The 17,515-nt window shown below is 38.4% G+C and overlaps 1 protein-coding gene across 9 annotated transcripts in view; it reads right to left on the bottom strand.

The window, feature by feature from the left end:
- Window positions 1–17,515, bottom strand: part of ROBO2 (roundabout guidance receptor 2) — a 665,412-nt gene that overhangs the window by 208,990 nt on the left and 438,907 nt on the right. The gene's annotated exons all lie outside the window — the stretch shown is intronic.

Genomic DNA, 17,515 nt, shown 5'->3' with positions numbered 1-17,515 from the left:
GTTGTAAAATATTAACTGGGGAATAAAATGTCACTGGTCCCTCCAAATCAAAAATTTTAATTTACTCAATAAGGTTTATCCAATTTACTTCTAAAAGGTGATTTTAAATGATGTTTAACTTGGCTTTGTTTAATTGATAACAAAGAAATTAGGTATTTTCATTTTTCTATCAGTTCTTAGTTGTAATCACTATTTTGAGATAATAGAAGAGCTTTTTAACTCATTTGTTTCTTTTTAATTTACTAAGAGGGAACCAACTATTTTGATGGTGACAGATGCTATGTGTCTCTTACACTTAGAAGTACAAGATATTTCTAGCAGAGATCTTGCCCTCAAAGTGCTAAAGAGATTTAAGGAAAGTTATCAAATATAACTCAAAAACCACAATTGGAAAGAAAAAAAAAAAAGCATTCAGCCATTCAGCATCAAAGAACAACATTGAAAATGCATTAAAATATAAAGGAGGGAAAGTGTTTTCAAAAGGAAGGCATTTTCACAGGGCCAGCTTCAGGGTGAGTTTGGAATATGCACTGTATGCTTTAATTAATTACAAAAAAGAAAGACACGTGCTGGAATGTGCTTGCATGTACAAAACACAATCTCTGGAAGGACATGCAAGAAATGAGTAATAACAAAGCCTTTTCAAAGAAAACCAAAAGTGGGAAGGGAGTGATGAGAGAGGAAGACTTCACTATACACACAAATGTATCAATTAGTTACAAATATACATATATATTTTACAGTGTATAAAGAAAAAATAATTTTGACTCCAAGTGTTTTCAAAGAATACCATCTGCTCCAACTGGATTCAACACAGAGAGTTGTATGAGGGTATGGAAACCTGGTTTCTGACTAGAGTCACTCAGTGACCCAAAGTGCAAGTTTACAGGAGGATGGTGCTTTGAAATACAAATGTCAACACAGTATCTGTAGAATGGTAATAAGACTCACCTTAGAGATCAAAATACATAACTTGGTTAATTAGCTCCTTTTTTAAGACAGAATAAAATTTCAGAAAAAAAAATTAACATTGAGAAGGTCTCTTCAGTTAAGATGAATTGAAGGCCAACTCTGAGGCAGGTACAAGGGACATAAAGGTAAGATGAGAAACTTTTGATCTACACTAAGGCATGTTAAGTGCCTCATCAGAGGACTGGATAAAAAATAAGGAAGTTATAGGGGAAGGAGCAAGCAGTGCTGACTGTGCTCTAGATGAGACAGGCTTAAAGCCATCACATATATTTACTGTCAATCATATTCCAATAAAGCCAAAATATCACTTATTTTGAAAAAGTTCCTAAATTTCTTCCAAATTATAAGTTGTGATTCCATAATCCCACTGTAAATACATGAATCAAGAAAACTATACATGATTCCTTCTTCAAAAATAAAAACATCTCCATTTGAAGGTTCTTTGTGGAGTTTAATTTAGAGGAAATGTGAAAACTTTTTAATAAAAATTTTGGTTTCTATCTTTGATATGTTTATGCCTTTTATATTCATGATTTGAGCATATAAAAACATCATGAGTTTTTTATTTTAAAATTGGACAAAAGGATACATGTTTATAGAGGTTAAGTATGATTTGCTAATATAGTTTTACTTATAAAATGGTGGTATATCATAAAATGAATTATAGTCCATCATAAACAATATAATTAACTCTTAAGGAAACTTTCTCTATACCAATACATTCAGTTTTGTCTATTTCTTAGGTTTATGATAATTTAAGCTCATTAAAATGTTAGTTAAAACTCATTAAATGCGTACTGAGAGGTAACAGCTTCATTACTGTAATATGATATAAAGAAAAGAAAATGCTTTATTATCATTCAACTGTTTTCAAAACTGAATATATTTGCATAATAAAAGGTTCACTGTATATTTTCAATAGTCTTCAAAAATTAAGCAATAATTTAAAAATGTATTTTCTAAAATTAACTTTCTTCCTGCAGAGTTCTGGTTATTGTTTTTTTTTTTTCCCCCCATTAGGAAAAGTGGTCATATTAGAGATGGTGGTTATTAGAGACAGAAAATCATTTGAGGTAATACTAAAATACACTAACACAGTCTTTATTTCTTTCAGAATATTTTTAATGTTTAGGTAGAAAAGGATTTCTGGGCTCCCCAGGTGGTGCCAGTGGTAAAGAACCCACTACCAATGAAGGAGACATGAGACATGGGTTTCATCCCTGGGTTGGGAAGACCCCCTGGAGGAGGAAAGGGCAATCCAGTCCTGTATCCTTGCTTGGAGAATCCCATGGACAGAGAAGCCTGGTGGGTTACGGTCCATAGGGTTGCAAATAGTAGGACATGACTGAAGTGATGTAGCATGCATGCACAGAATAGGATTTCCCTACAACAATAGATATCTTAATCAAATATTACATTTAACTGCCCTCACTAGATATTATTTCAGTGCCTTGAATGACCAAAAAGAGTCAGATGGAAACTAGATAGAAAATTAACCATATATCCAATATAGATATAATTATTTAATGATTCTCTCTAGCAGTAGCTTATTGCTGAGGGTTAAGATGTGGAAAATTCCTATAGTGATTTTGTTGTGTTCTCCTCCAAATCCTACATAATGAAATCAATACCATTAAAGCACTGCAATAACATACCTAAGTGTGCATTTGTGTTCTGAGATACTTTCCTAATTTACTTCATACTAGCCATTGCTCTTGCCTATAAGTGGCCAGAAACTTCTTTTCTAAAATATGGTCAATATCACTCAAAAATGGAATTCCCCTAGACACAAATTCTTCACGGTTAATCTCTTTCAGTCCTGGTTTCATGCTAATGACTCTAAAATGAATGCCTCCAAATGAATGAGCTCCCTAGAACTTCAGACTTATATTCACTTGCCTGTTTGACATCACCCCTTGCACATCTCATAGCATCTGGAATTTAACATGCCCAAAATTGAATTCTTGTTCTTTGTCACACAAATCTTCATTCCCCAATGTTCTGCGTCTTTGCCCGTGGTACAAAAGTGTATAAATCACTCAAGAAATTATTGTTTTTCCTCCATTTCTGTTACCTGTCACCCATGAACATTCCCCCGCATACACACACATCATTTTGTTCATCATAAAGGCCCAATGACCAAGAGATTTATCCAGAATCTATTTTTTTCTTTACCTCTAATCCTGTCACCTGGTCTCAGTCACTGTCGTCCCTCATGGAATACTGGAGCTGACTCTTAACAACAATGGTTGTTAACAATAAGAGAGCTTATTAACAATAAGCTTAACAATAAGAGAGCTTATTCTTAGATTGGTTGATAAGGAGACAAGGGCCCTCAGAGGAGGAGAAAGGAACAAAGGTTTTTGGCTTTTTTTCTGTGACTGCTTTGTCTTAGTCACATAATTCATTAGTTGTTATGACAACAATCTATTCTGCCTAAGACTAGTTTTCTTTAAGTCCAGAGCTAATGATAACACATTAGGAAAGGAGAAAAGGAAAGATATAAGCATCTGAATGCAGAATTCCAAAGAATAGCAAGGAGAGGTAAGAAAGCCTTCCTCAGCGATCAATGTAAAGAAATAGAGGAAAACAACAGAATGGGAAAGACAAGAGATCTCTTCAAGAAAATTAGAGATATCAAGGGAACATTTCATGCAGAGATGGGCTCGATAAAGGACAGAAATGGTATCAACCTACAGAAGCAGACGATATTAAGAAGAGGTGGCAAGAATACACAGAAGAACTGTACAAAAAAAGATCTTCACGACCAAGATAATGACAGTGGTGTGATAACTGACCTAGAGCCAGACATCTTGGAATGTGAGGTCAAGTGGGCCTTAGAAAGCATCCCTATGAACAAAGCTAGCGGAGGTGATGGAATTCCAGTTGAGCTATTTCAAATCTTGAAAGATGATGCTGTGAAAGTGCTGCGCTCAAAATGCCAGCAAATTTGGAAGACTCAGCAGTGGCCACAGGACTGGAAAAGGTCAGTTTTCATTCCAATCCCAAAGAAAGGCAATGCCAAAGAATGCTGAAACTACCGCAACAATTGCACACATCTCACATGCTAGTAAAGTAATGCTCAAAATTCTCCAAGCCAGGCTTCAGCAATACGAGAACTGTGAACTTCCAGAAGATCAAGCTGGTTTTAGAAAAGGCAGAGGAACAAGACATCAAATTGCCAACATTCGCAGGATCATGGAAAAAGCAAGAAATTTCCAGAAAAAACATCTATTTCTGTTTTATTGACTATGCCAAAGCCTTTGACTATGTGGATCACTATAAACTGTGGAAAATTCTGAAAGAGATGGGAATATCAGACCACTTGACCTGCCTCTTGAGAAACCTATATGCAGGTCAGGAAGCAACAGCTAGAACTGGACATGGAACAACAGACTGGTTCCAAATAGGAAAAGGAGTACATCAAGGCTGTATATTGTCATCCTGCTTATTTAACTTATATGCAGAGTACATCAAGAGAAACGCTGGGCTGGAAGAAGCACACACTGGAATCAAGATTGAGGGGACAAATATCAAGAACCTCAGATATGCAGATGATACCACCCTTATGGCAGATAGTGAAGAGGAACTAAAAAACCTCTTAATGAAATTGAAAGAGGAGAGTGAAAAAGTTGGCTTAAAGCTCAACGTTCAGAAAACGAAGATCATGGCATCTGGTCCCATCACTTCATGGGAAATAGATGGGGAAACAGTGGAAACAGTGTCAGATTTTATTTTTGGGGGCTCCAAAATCACTGCAGATGGTGATTGCAGCCATGAAATTAAGAGACGCTTACTCCTTGGAAGGAAAGTTATGACCAACCTAGATAGCATATTCAAAAGCAGAGACATTACTTTGCCACCAGAGGTCCGTCTAGTGAAGGCTATGGTTTTTCCAGTGGTCATGTATGGATGTGAGAGTTGGACTGTGAAGAAAGCTGAGCACTGAAGAATTGATGCTGTTGAACTATGGTGTTGGAGAAGACTCTTGAGAGTCCCTTGGACTGCAAGGAGATCCAACCAGCCCATTCTGAAGGAAATCAGTCCTGGGATTTCTTTGGAAGGACTGATGCTAAAGCTGAAACTCCAATACTTTGGCCACCTCATGTGAACATGTGAACAGTTGACTCATTGGAAAATACTCTGATGCTGGGAGGGATTGCGGGCAGGAGGAGAAGGGATGACAGAGGATGAGATGGCTGGATTGCATCACCGACATGATGGACATGAGTTTGAGTGAATTCTGGGAGTTGGTCATTGACAAGGAGGCCTGGCATGCTGCCATTCATGGGGTCGGAAAGAGTCAGACATGACTGAGTGACTGAACTGAACTGACTGAATGATAACACAACAAAACAACTCATCTTGCTCAAGGGTATGATCATCCTTAAGCTCTGTTCAGTTCAGTTCAGTCACTCAGTCCTGTCCAAGTCTTTGTGATCCCTTTGACTGCAGCATGCCAATCTTCCCTGTCCATCACCAATCACCAACTCCCAGAGCTTACTCAAACTCATCTCCATCACATCGGTGATGCCATCCAAACATTTCACCCTCTGTTGTCCCCTTCTCCTCCCTCCTTCTCTTTCCCAGCATCAGGGTCTTTTCCAATGAGTCAGTTCTTCGCATCAGGTGTCAAAGTACTGGAGTTTCAGCTTCAGCATCAGTCCTTCCAATGAACACCCAGGACTGATCTCCTTTAGGATGGACTGGTTAGATTTCCTTGCAGTCCAAGGGGCTTTCAAGAGTCTTCTCCAACACCACAGTTCAAAAGCATCAATTTGTCAGCACTTAGCTTTCTTTATAGTCCAACTCTCACATCTGTACATGACTACTGGAAAAACCATAGCTTTGACTAGACACACCTTTGTTGGTAAAGTAATGTCTGCTTTTTAATACGCTGTCTAGGTTGGTCATAACTTTTCTTCCAAAGAGTAAGCGTCTTTTAATTTCATCGCTGCAGTCACCATCTGCAGTGATTTTGGAGCCCCCTAAAAATAAAATTTCTCACTGTTTCCATTGTTTCCCATCTATTTGCTCTGTATTGATTATATAACAATAATGTATCTTGCTTGAGGACATGTTTCTCCTTCTTGACAATAATCTTCTGACTACTCTTGTTACCTTAAGATATATGTCGTGGGAGTGGGTCTGGTAAGACCTTTCTACTGTTATTAAACAATCAAAAAACTATATAAAGCCTTGATAAGACTAGCAAGTAAGGCATGCTCCGCTCCCTTCCAGTGTCTATTTCAGAAGCTTTCTCTAGCCCTTTTCACTTTAATAAAACTTTTGCCACATGTAGCTCTGCGTTACTGAATCCGCATATATGATTTCCTTCGGAGATCATGAATCTGACACTGTTCACCGTAAGATATCACAATCTTATTTTTACTCATCTTACAGTCAATTTTTCACACAGTTGACAGAGTAACCTCATTAAAATTATAAAGCAAATCTTGCCATCCTTCTGCTTAAGGTTCGTCTCCAAAAGACGAACCACATCTAGAAAACAACCAAATCCTTACTGTGGCCTACAAGGCATCTTGAGATCTGGACTCTCATGGCACTTATTCCTCTTGCTCTCTCTCCCTCAGCCACAATGGCACTTCTCTTCTTCTAGATAGGCAAAGACTTCTTCAGGTCCTTTAATATTATCCACTGTGAAATATTCTTCTCCAAAGCCTTCCTTTTGCCTCTCCTCTTCTTGTCCAACAAATCTCAGTTTATGTACCAAATCATTGAGTTCCTCTTTTATGACTATCCCATCTAAAGAAGCAAAAAGATCACACATATCAAACCCTTCTGGTATTTTTCCCCTGCATATCACATATCACTATGTGAAGTCATTCTTATCTGCTTACTTATTCATTATCTCTTTGCTTTCAGTAGAACATAAGCCATCTCCATGGAAGCAAGGAGGAGGACCTCTTTCATTGTTTATTGTTATATCTCCAAGTGTCTAGAATGGTATTCTTGGCACACAGTAAGTTCAAAGTAAATATTTACTGAATGACTAGATGAATGAGGAATTTCAATTCATTATTAAGATAAGACTAAACTGGATACAGCTGATTATTACATATGCATCTTTAGTAGAAAGTTTCTAAACTGACTGATTTACTCAATAAATGTACAGGAAGTTGTGTGTCTTTGTTTTAGTAAAAAATAATTTATCTATTTATCTATATCTATCTATCTATCTATCTATCTATCTATATATATATATAGAGAGAGAGAGAGAGAGAGAGAGTATGCTTTGAGGGGCATTATTGTAGAATGATCTCCCAGTAGTGGAACATCAGTAGTTTCTCATTTTCAAAGTTAAAAACTAATTCACAAATTTCACATTATTCAAATGGTCAGAAAAAAATGTCAGAAATTTATATCACTTCTTACCACAATCATAGTCTTTTCAAGATCATGTTCTGCATGTTATTTAAAAATATCTCAATTATCTAGTTAGGTGGGATAAATCGATGTCAAATAATGGTCAAGGTTTCTTGCCTATAAGGTCAATGGAAACCCCACAGTGATCCTGTGGCACAGGTAGTTTTATGGATGAAAAGTCACAAGTTCCAAGATGCCAAATTCATCCAGTTAGTAAAAAAAGGGATGAGAATTTGAAAGATAATTTTCGTCATTCTAGAGCTTACACTTTAAGATTATTTTGATAGAAACTTAAGTATAACAGACATATTTTATAATTCATTAACATAATAATTAAAGTACATTAAAAATAATTTACATGGAAACTAAGGTCTTCATTATAATCAGTTATTATATCATGCTGTGAGATGGTGATTTCAAAAATTAGGTTAAGTATATTTCTAATTTAAAATTCATGATGAAACTTGCTCCTTTGAATGAATCCCAATATGCACCTGATTCTGTACAAACACTTTTTCATAAAAACTAGAGAACAAAAGTGAGTGATCAGTATTATACTGGTATCTTCCTCTACAATGAACTATTGCAGCTTTTCTAACGGTAGCTCAAGTTCTTAGGATTTCAGTCTTTTTTTTTTTTTTAATATGTAAGTCAATTTCTTCTTTCAGCAAAAGTAAACCTTTAGTCAGACTCCTTTTTATTTTCTTTTTTTGTTCAAAAAACATGTAGCCATCTTGGAGACCATTCAGTTCTCAGAGTTACATTATCATTATGAGATGTTTTCTGCAATTATAAGTACAGACAGAACACTGCAGCGTCAGGCATTCTGTACCCTCTACAGGTTAAACCTATGGTTTTGGTGAATGAGAGTCTTTGGTCTGAGTCCCAGCACTGTTGCTTATTAGGAGTTCGGGCAGGTTATTTACCCTCTTTAAGTTTTTGCTTCTTTATCAGTAAAACTGCCATACTCAATATGCCAGCAAATTTGGAAAATGCCACAGTGGCCACAGGATTTTAAAAAGTCCGTTTTCATTCCAATCGCAAAGAAAGGAAATGTCAAAGAATGTTCAAACAACTGCACAACTGCATTCATCCCATATGCTAGAGAAGTAATGCTCAAAATTCTCCAAGCCAGGCTTCAACAGTACGGTGAATTTCCAGAGACTCAAGCTGGTTTAGAAAAGGCAGAGGAACCAGAGATCAAATTGCCAACATCTGCTGGATATTCAAAAAAGCCAGAGTTCCAGAACAACATCGACTTCTGCTTTGACTATGTCAAAGCCTTTGACTGTGTGGGTCACAACAAACTGTGGAAAATTCTGAAAGAGATGGGAATACCAGACCACCTGACCTCCTGAGAAATCTGTATGCAGATCAGGAAGCAGCAATTAGAACTGGACATGGAACAACAGACTGGTTCCAAATAGGAAAAGGAGTACGTCAAGGCTGTATATTGTCATCCTGCTTCCTTAACTTATATGCAGAGTACATCATGAGAAACACTGGGCTGGAAGAAGCACAGCTGGAATCAAGATTGCCGGGAGAAATATCAATAACCTCAGATATGCAGATGACACCACCCTTATGGCAGAAAATGAAGAAGAACTAAAGAGCCTCTTGATGAAAGTGAAAGAGGAGAGTGAAAAAGAGGGCATAAAAGTCAACATTCAGAAAACTAAGATCATGGCATCTGGTCCCATCACTTCATGGGAAATAGATGGGGAAACAATGGAAACAGTGACAGATTTTATTTTGGGGGCTCCAAAATCACTGCAGATAGTGACTGCAGCCATGAACGTAAAAGACGCTTGCCTCTTGGAAGAAAAGTTATGACCAACCTACACAGGATATTAAAAAGCAGAGACATTACTTTGCCAACAAAGGTCCATCTAGTGAAAGCTTTGGTTTTGCCAGTAGTCATGTATGGATATGAGAGTTGGACCTAAAGAAAGCTGAGCTCTAACAAATTGATGCTTTTGACATGTGTTGTTGGAGAAGACTCATGAGTGTCCCTTGGACTGCAAGGAGATCCAACCAGTCCATCCTAAAGGAAATCAGTCTTGAATATTCATTGGAAGGACTGATGCTGAAGCTGAAACTCCAACACTTTGGCCAATTAATGTGAAGAACTGACTCATTTGAAAAGACCCTGATGCTGGGAATGATGGAGGGTGGGAAGAGAAGGGGATGATAGAGGATGAGATGGTTGGATGGCATCACCAACTCAATGGACATGAGTTTGAGTAAACTCCGGGAGTTGGTGATGGACAGCGAGGCCTGGAGAGCTGCGGTTCACAGGGTCACAAACAGTCGGACATGACTGAGGGACTGAACTAAACTGAACTGCACTGGTTTAGACATTTACATTAATTACATTAGATTATAGTTGTGGCACTTTATTTTTGCTTTATAAAAATCAATCATTTACTTTTAGGGTTGTTTTTCTTAGTAAAAACACATAAATGGGTGAAAATTTTCAGCAAAAGAAAGTGTCATAATGGTAGCAAGCAAGTGCAAAGAATGACTACTACAAAGCCAGGTGATTTTTATGCCTAATTCTTAGCAATCATTTAATTTCCACTTAAAGGTAGACATTTTATCCAAAAAATTAACTCCTTCTTAATACAAATTTTCACTATGCTCAAATTTGTAAGACATCTTCTCTTTTTATTGCTTTAATTGCTGAACAAATATTTTCATCATTTACTAGACTGGATATCTGATACTCAGTGTTATATAGCTGGTGATGCCTAAAGATTAAAATAAATCATTTTGAGAATACAAAAGAAATGTCGAAATAGAGGAGAACACAAAAGAGGTTTAGGTCCTCAGGAACCAAGAATCACCTATTCCTGACAGTTCCATCTTCCACTCTCCAAATGCCTGTTAGTAAAAGAAAAGCAGTCCAGCCCACCCCCTGACATCTTTAATTGACTTCCTAGAGAGTGTTATCAAGAGCTACTCAAGCGGGGCTAATAGTGCTTGCAGATTGCTCACACATGGCAAAGCTGGGTGTGTTGGACTTTAAAAGGGCTGGAGGGAGAACATAATCTCTACACCATGTGGGAACAAGAACCAAGGGTTATCTGAAAAGCAACGAATAAACCTTCAGCACTTCTGAGACAGAAGCAAGATGTGTAACTGGGAGCTGGGGACACTGGTCCATACATCTGACATCCTGAAGATGCTTCATGTCACCATATTTAGATTGTGACCCTGAGTTGTGTTAGAAGATAGGGAACTAAGGTCAGAGAAAGACATGGGCCATGCTGAGCCTTCCTTTTGGCAATTAATGCTCAGTCTTTTGAGAGCATATTGTACCAAGAGAGCCATCTTACGTTGAGAAAAAGCAAAAAGGATCTGGCAGAATTCAGACAAGCCCGTCATTTTCAGTTACATGTAAAATGTCATCCCTACTGGGAGGACAGCACATATGGTGCCTAAGATCTACTTCTTGGACTGCTGCCTAGGCACACTAGGATGAAAAGAAGTTTGTTTGTTTGTCTCCTTTTCATTTCGGTTTTGCCACTGAATTTCTCACTTCTGTACATTAGAATTCGACATTTAATTGAAACAGAATGAAAGTGCTGTACACAAAAAGCAGCATGATGTGTACCTTTTAGCTTTCATTAAAACATCATATTTTCACATGAATGTCAGCCTATCAGTTCCAAAACTATCCCTACTTCCTTCCTACCAAGTTAAAATTATTTACTTTGAAGCATGGCCAAGCCTTGAGGTTTTCTTCAATTGCCAACAAAACATAAGTGATTATGTTTCATATCTATAGAGAGCTACTCCTGTTCACTCTCAATTTTATATCTTTAATGACTAATTTCATTTGATTTCTGCATCAAACTATGGAAATTTTTACCATCCAAGTAAAAATACTAAATAGCTTTCAATACTGTTTTCACTTCCTAGTTGATACTCTGCTGCATTCTACTTATTTGCAGTTCTATATAGAATGTGCTATAACAGTATGGTATATTTTATACCATCGTTTGGAACAGTGCTCAGAATTCAAGGTCATGTGCATGTGTGCTGAGTTGCTTCATTGTGTCTGGCTCTTTGTGACCCAATATACTGTAGCCCGCCATAGCCCGCCAGGCTCCTCTGTCCATGGGATTCTCCAGGCAAGAATACTGGGGTGGGCTGCCATGCCCTCCAACAGGAGATCTTCCCGACCCGGGGATTGCATCCGCATCTCTTATGTCTCCTGCATTAGCAGGCGGGTTCTTTACCACTAGTACCACCTGGGAAGGTCACCAAGGTAATATAAGAACAGTCATAATATTTACTGAACAAGTACTCTATCATTTTACTACAGAAGACATCAACAGCTTGATAATATTTCTTTTATAAGAGAAAAGGAAATAAAATTAGCATTTACTTTGCAAATTCCTTCTACACTTAAGGACACCTTATTGATAAAGTTCCTTATTTATTATTTACCACAAAGGACTTTACTATAAACTGAAACATTATCTGAAAATCTCTTTGCAAATGAGATCCTGTATATGATATCTGACATTGATTAATAAATGAATAGAAAAGAACACTTGTTATTATCAACAAAATTGATGTAGAGGAAGAAAAGAAAGAATTTTACTCTTGTTTACATTCAGTTTCACCAGCTTTGTCCTAATTAACTGTAAGAATAATATAAGAATTTTTTTTTACATGTCCTATGTTTTGAATGTTTCTGCTGGATCATTGAAAAAGGAAGAGAATTCCAGAAAAGCATCTATTTCTGCTTTATTGACTATGCCAAAGCCTTTGACTGTGTGGATCACAATAAACTGTGGAAAATTCTGAAAGAGATGGGAATACCAGACCACCTGACCTGCCTCCTAAGAAACCTGTATGCAGGTCAGGAAGCAACAGCTAGAACTGGACATGGAACAACAGACTGGTTCCAAATAGGAAAAGGAGTACGTCAAGGCTGTATATTGTCACCCTGCTTCCTTAACTTACATGCAGAGTACATCATGAGAAACGCTGGGCTGGAAGAAGCACAAGCTGGAATCAAGATTGCCGGGAGAAATATCAATAACCTCAGATATGCAGATAACACCACCCTTATGGCAGAAAGTGAAGAAGAACTAAAGCGCCCCTTGATGAAAGTGAAAGAGGACAGTGAAAAGGTTGGCTTAAAGCTCAACATTCAGAAAACTAAGATCATGGCATCTGGTCCCATCACTTCATGGGAAATAGATGGGGAAACAGTGGAAACAGTGTCAGACTTTATTTTTTGGGGCTCCAAAATCACTGCAGATGGTGATTGCAGCCATGAAATTAACAGATGCTTACTCCTTGGAAGGAAAGTTATGATCAACCTAGAGAGCATATTCAAAAGCAGAGACATTACTTTGCCAACAAACGTCTGTCTAGTCAAGGCTACGGTTTTTCCAGTAATCATGTATGGATGTGAGAGTTGGACTGTGAAGAAGGCTGAGCACCGAAGAATTGATGCTTTTGAACTGTGGTGTTGGAGAAGACTCTTGAGAGTCCCTTGGACTGCAAGGAGATCCACCCAGTCTATCCTAAAGGAGATCAGTCCTGAATATTCATTGGAATGAATGATGCTGAAGCTAAAGTTCCAATACTTTGTCCACCTGATGTGAAAAGCCAACTCACTGGAAAAGACCCTGAGGCTGGGAAAGATTGAAGGCAGGAGAAGAAGGGTGTGGCAGGGGATGAGATGGCTGGATGGCATCACCAACTCAATGGACATGAGTTTGAGTAAACTGCGGGAGCTGGTGATGGACAGGGAGGCCTGGAGCGCTGTTATTCATGGGGTTGCAAAGAGTCGGACAAGACTGAGCGACTGAACTGAACTGATACATTCTTTCGCCTAGTTACTATAATCTACAAAAGTAAGTTTTGTAACTGCTCAAACATTTTTTTCAAGTTTTATTTACTGTCTTCTCAAATATATGAAAAAGATTCTGCCATTAATCAAATAATATGCAAGTTCGACTACTATAATCATAATTCTATTAATTTTAAATGTAGCTAGATCTGTTGTTTTGAGGTCAGCATTAAAGTTTCGTTCTTCTATTTGTTATATCATGATAATTTTACCTTTCCAAATTACATGCCATCGAACAAAATACTTACTTTGTATCAAGCATCAGTTCAGTTCAGTTCAGTCCAGTTGCACAGTCATATCCAACTCTTTGTGACCCCATCAACTGCAGCACGTCAGGCCTCCCTGTCCATCACCAACTCCTGGCCAGAGTCCTCCCAAAACCATGTCCATTGAGTCGGTAATGCCATTCAACCATTTCATCCTCTGTTGTCCCCTTCTCTTACTGCTCTTAATCTTTCCCAGCATCAGAGTCTTTTCTAATGAGTCAGCTCTTTGCATCATGTGGCCAAAGTATTGGAGTTTCAGCTTCAACATCAGTCCTTCCAATGAACACCCAGGACTAATCTCCTTTAGGATGGACTGGTTGGATCTCCTTGCAGTCCAAAGGACTCTCAAGAGTCTTCTCCAACAGCACAGTTCAAAAGCATCAATTCTTTGGCACTCAGCTTTCTTTATAGTCCAGCTCTCACATCCATACATGATTACCGGAAAAACCATAGCCTTGACTAGATGGACCTCTGTTGGCAAAGTAATGTCTCTGCTTTTTAATATGCTGTCTAGGTTGATCATAACTTTCCTTTCTAGGAGTAAGTGTCTTTTAATTTCATGGCTGAAATCACCATCTGCAGTGATTTTGGGCTCCAAAAGACAAAGTCAGCCTCTGTTTCCACTGTTTCCCCATCTATTTGCCATGAAGTAAAGGGACAGGATGCCATGATCTTAGTTTTCTGAATGTTGAGCTTTAAGCCAACTTTTTCACTCTCCTCTTTCCCTTTCATCAAGGGCTCTTTAGTTCTTCTTCACTTTCTGCCATAAGGGCGGTATCATCTGCATATCTGAGGTTATTGATATTTCTCCCAGCAATCTTGATTCCAGCTTGTGCTTCTTCCAGCCCAGCGTTTCTCATGATGTACTCTGCATATAAGTTAAATAAGCAGTGTGACAATATACAGCCTTGATATACTCCTTTTCTATTTGGAACCAGTCTGCTGTTCCATGTCCATTTCTAACTGTTGCTTCCTGACCTGCATACAGGTCTCTCAAGAGGCAGGTCAGGTGGTCTGGTATTCCCATCTCTTTCAGAATTTTCCACAGTTTATTGTGATCCACACAGTCAAAGGCTTTGGCATAGTCAATAAAGTGGAAATAGATGGTTTTCTGGAACTCTCTTGCTTATTCAATGATCCAGCAGATGTTGAAAATTTGATCTCTGGTTCCTCTGCCTTTTCTAAAACCAGCTTGAACATCTGGGAGAAAGTGAAGAGGAACTAAAAAGCCTCTTGATGAAAGTGAAAGAGGAGAGTGAAAAAGTTGGCTTAAAGCTCAACATTCAGAAAACTAAGATCATGGCAACTGTTCCCATCACTTAATGGCAAATAGATGGGGAAACAGTGGAAACAGTGTCAGATTTTATTTTTGGGGGCTCCAAATTCACTGCAGATGGTGATTGCAGCCATGAAATTAACAGATGCTTACTCCTCAGAAGGAAAGTTATGATCAACCTAGATAGCATATTAAAAAGCAGAGACATTACTTTGCCAACAAAGGTCCATCTAGTCAAGGCTATGGTTTTTCCATTAGTCATGTATGGATGTGAGAGTTGGACTTTGAAGAAAGCTGAGTGCCAAATAATTGATGCTTTTGAACTGTGGTGTTGGAGAAGACTCTTGAGAGTCCCATGGACTGCAAGGAGATCCAACCAGTCCATTCTAAAGGAGATCAGTCCTGGGTCTTCATTGGAAGGAATGATGCTAAAGCTGAAACTCCAGTACTTTGGCTACCTCATGCAAAGAGTTGACTCATTAGAAAAGACTCTGATGCTGGGAGGGATTGGGGGCAGGAGGAAAAGGAGGCGACAGAGGATGAGATGGCTGGATGGCATCACCGACTCTATGGATGTGGGTTTGGGTGAACTCCGGGAGTTGGTGATGGACAGGAGGGCCTGCCGTGCTGCGATTCATGGGGTTGTAGAGAGTCGGACACGACTGAGCGACTGAACTGAACTGAACTGAACATCTGGAAGTTCACAGTTCACGTATTGCTGAAGCACAGCTTAGAGAATTTTGAGCATTACTTTACTAGCATATGAGATGAGTACAACTGTACTGTAGTTTGAGCATTCTTTGGAATTTTCTTTCTTTGGGATTGGAATGAAAACTGCTCTTTTCCAGTCCTGTGGCCACTACTGGGTTTTCCAAATTTGCTGACATATTGAGTGCAGCACTTTCACAGCATCATCTTGTAGGCATAGAATAAAAAAAAATGCACTCTATATCAACTGTAAACTTACTGAAGCAATTTTTCTTGCCATTTTCTAGTGTTAAGCCACTTTCACACACCTGGGAAATGGCAGGCTAAATCACAGAACAGCCTGGGTGTAGTAATGACTGCTAAGCTAACTTTTCCAAACCAGAATCTCCCAGCAAACTGAGTTAACAGCAAGTCAACTTCTATCACAGATGAATGGATATATAAATAAGTCATTAGAAAGGGAGAAAGAATAGAACAGACAATTAAATAAAATTAACTATAATGAAAAACAGTAACAATCCTAGAAAATTTCAAGGGTACATGATGGCTTCTTATGAATTTAGAAGAATGTCAAAAAGATATTCAAAGAACAACCTTTCAACATACGAACCTATGAAATGTTACAGATTAGCCACACTACAGATTAATGATACTGTTCTTGAGAGAGGATGTCAGTATAGAGTTAGAGCGATATCACAGCAGACACTGTTGCTGTGGAGAAGATAAGTATCATATTTCCATCTTTCTACCTCAAGTGTATTAGTATAAATAACGACTAAATGAAAAGGTTCTTGGTAGGCAGGAAATGTGGGGCTTCCTGGTAGCTCGGCAGGTAAAGAATCTGCCTGCAATGCAGGAGATCCTGGTTCCATTCCTGGGTTGCGAAGATCCCCTGGAGAGGGGACAGGCTACCTACTCCAGTATTCTCCAGCTTTCCTGGTGGCTCAGACAGTAAAGAAATCTGTCTGCAATGTGGAAGACCTGGGTTTGATCGCTGGATTGGGAAGATCCCCTGGAGGAAGGCATGGCAACCCACTCCAGTATTCTTGCCTGGTGAATCACTGTGGACAGAAGAGCCTGGTGGCTACAGTCCATATGGTCGTAAAGAGTCAGACATGCCTGAGTAACTAAGAAGAGCACAGCACAGACAGGAACTGGTAGGCAATCAGGAGACTTTTGACTGCAAAGGAGTCTGGGGTTTGGCAAAGGGCATGACCATTGTGATGGTGGTAGAAATGTACAGAAATTGATAACTAGAGACTATTGTATTTAACAAGGCAAGACAGCAGGAAAAGTGAAAACGGTAAAATAAAATTGAATGCTTCTCTTTTGTTTTGAAAGAAAGTTACATTTATAGGATAAACCACAGAGTAGCTATCAAAATAAGCATCAACGTCCTTCACAAGTTTATAGAAACCAATATACTAGCAGATGTGTGTGCCATAAGTGGACAAATAGTTCAAGGGGAAGGGTATAAATAAAGGCCCATGGTAAGAAGACTTTGAGGGGATGCCAGTCTCAGATAAGGCTACACACATGTTCACTTTTTAAAAAATTCTTCTCAATCTACTTGTGACAATTGATGAGAAATGAAAATTTGAGAAGAAACATTCTCAGGGGGCAACAGGAAGGGCATGTATTTAAAAACACTTAAAACACATGAGAAATCTTCCAGTCTCCTAGTGATCCATCCTTACTTTTCTTTCTAGAAACTTATATCATAAGAAGGTCAAACTGTTACTTGCCTTTTTTTTAACTTGCTTTTGATTTGGATAGTTAATTGATGTAAATTTATCAAATAATCATTTAATTACATGCTATGCACTGAAATAGGACCTGTAAAATAACAGTTAATAAGATGCCATTTCTGTCATCAATGATTCAGGACTAATGGGAACTCCTCAGATTCACATCACCCAACGGTCAATACTGAAATCAGATTGATTATATTCTTTTCAGCCAAAGACGAAGAAGCTATACGCAGTCAGCGAAAACAAGACCGGAAGCTAACTCTGGCTCAGATCATGGACT

This window comes from Bos mutus, chromosome 1 (assembly GCF_027580195.1).
Source record: "Bos mutus isolate GX-2022 chromosome 1, NWIPB_WYAK_1.1, whole genome shotgun sequence".
NCBI classification, from domain to species: domain Eukaryota; kingdom Metazoa; phylum Chordata; class Mammalia; order Artiodactyla; family Bovidae; genus Bos; species Bos mutus.
Note: the sequence above shows the minus strand (reverse complement) of the source record. Positions and strands in the feature narration are given on the sequence as shown.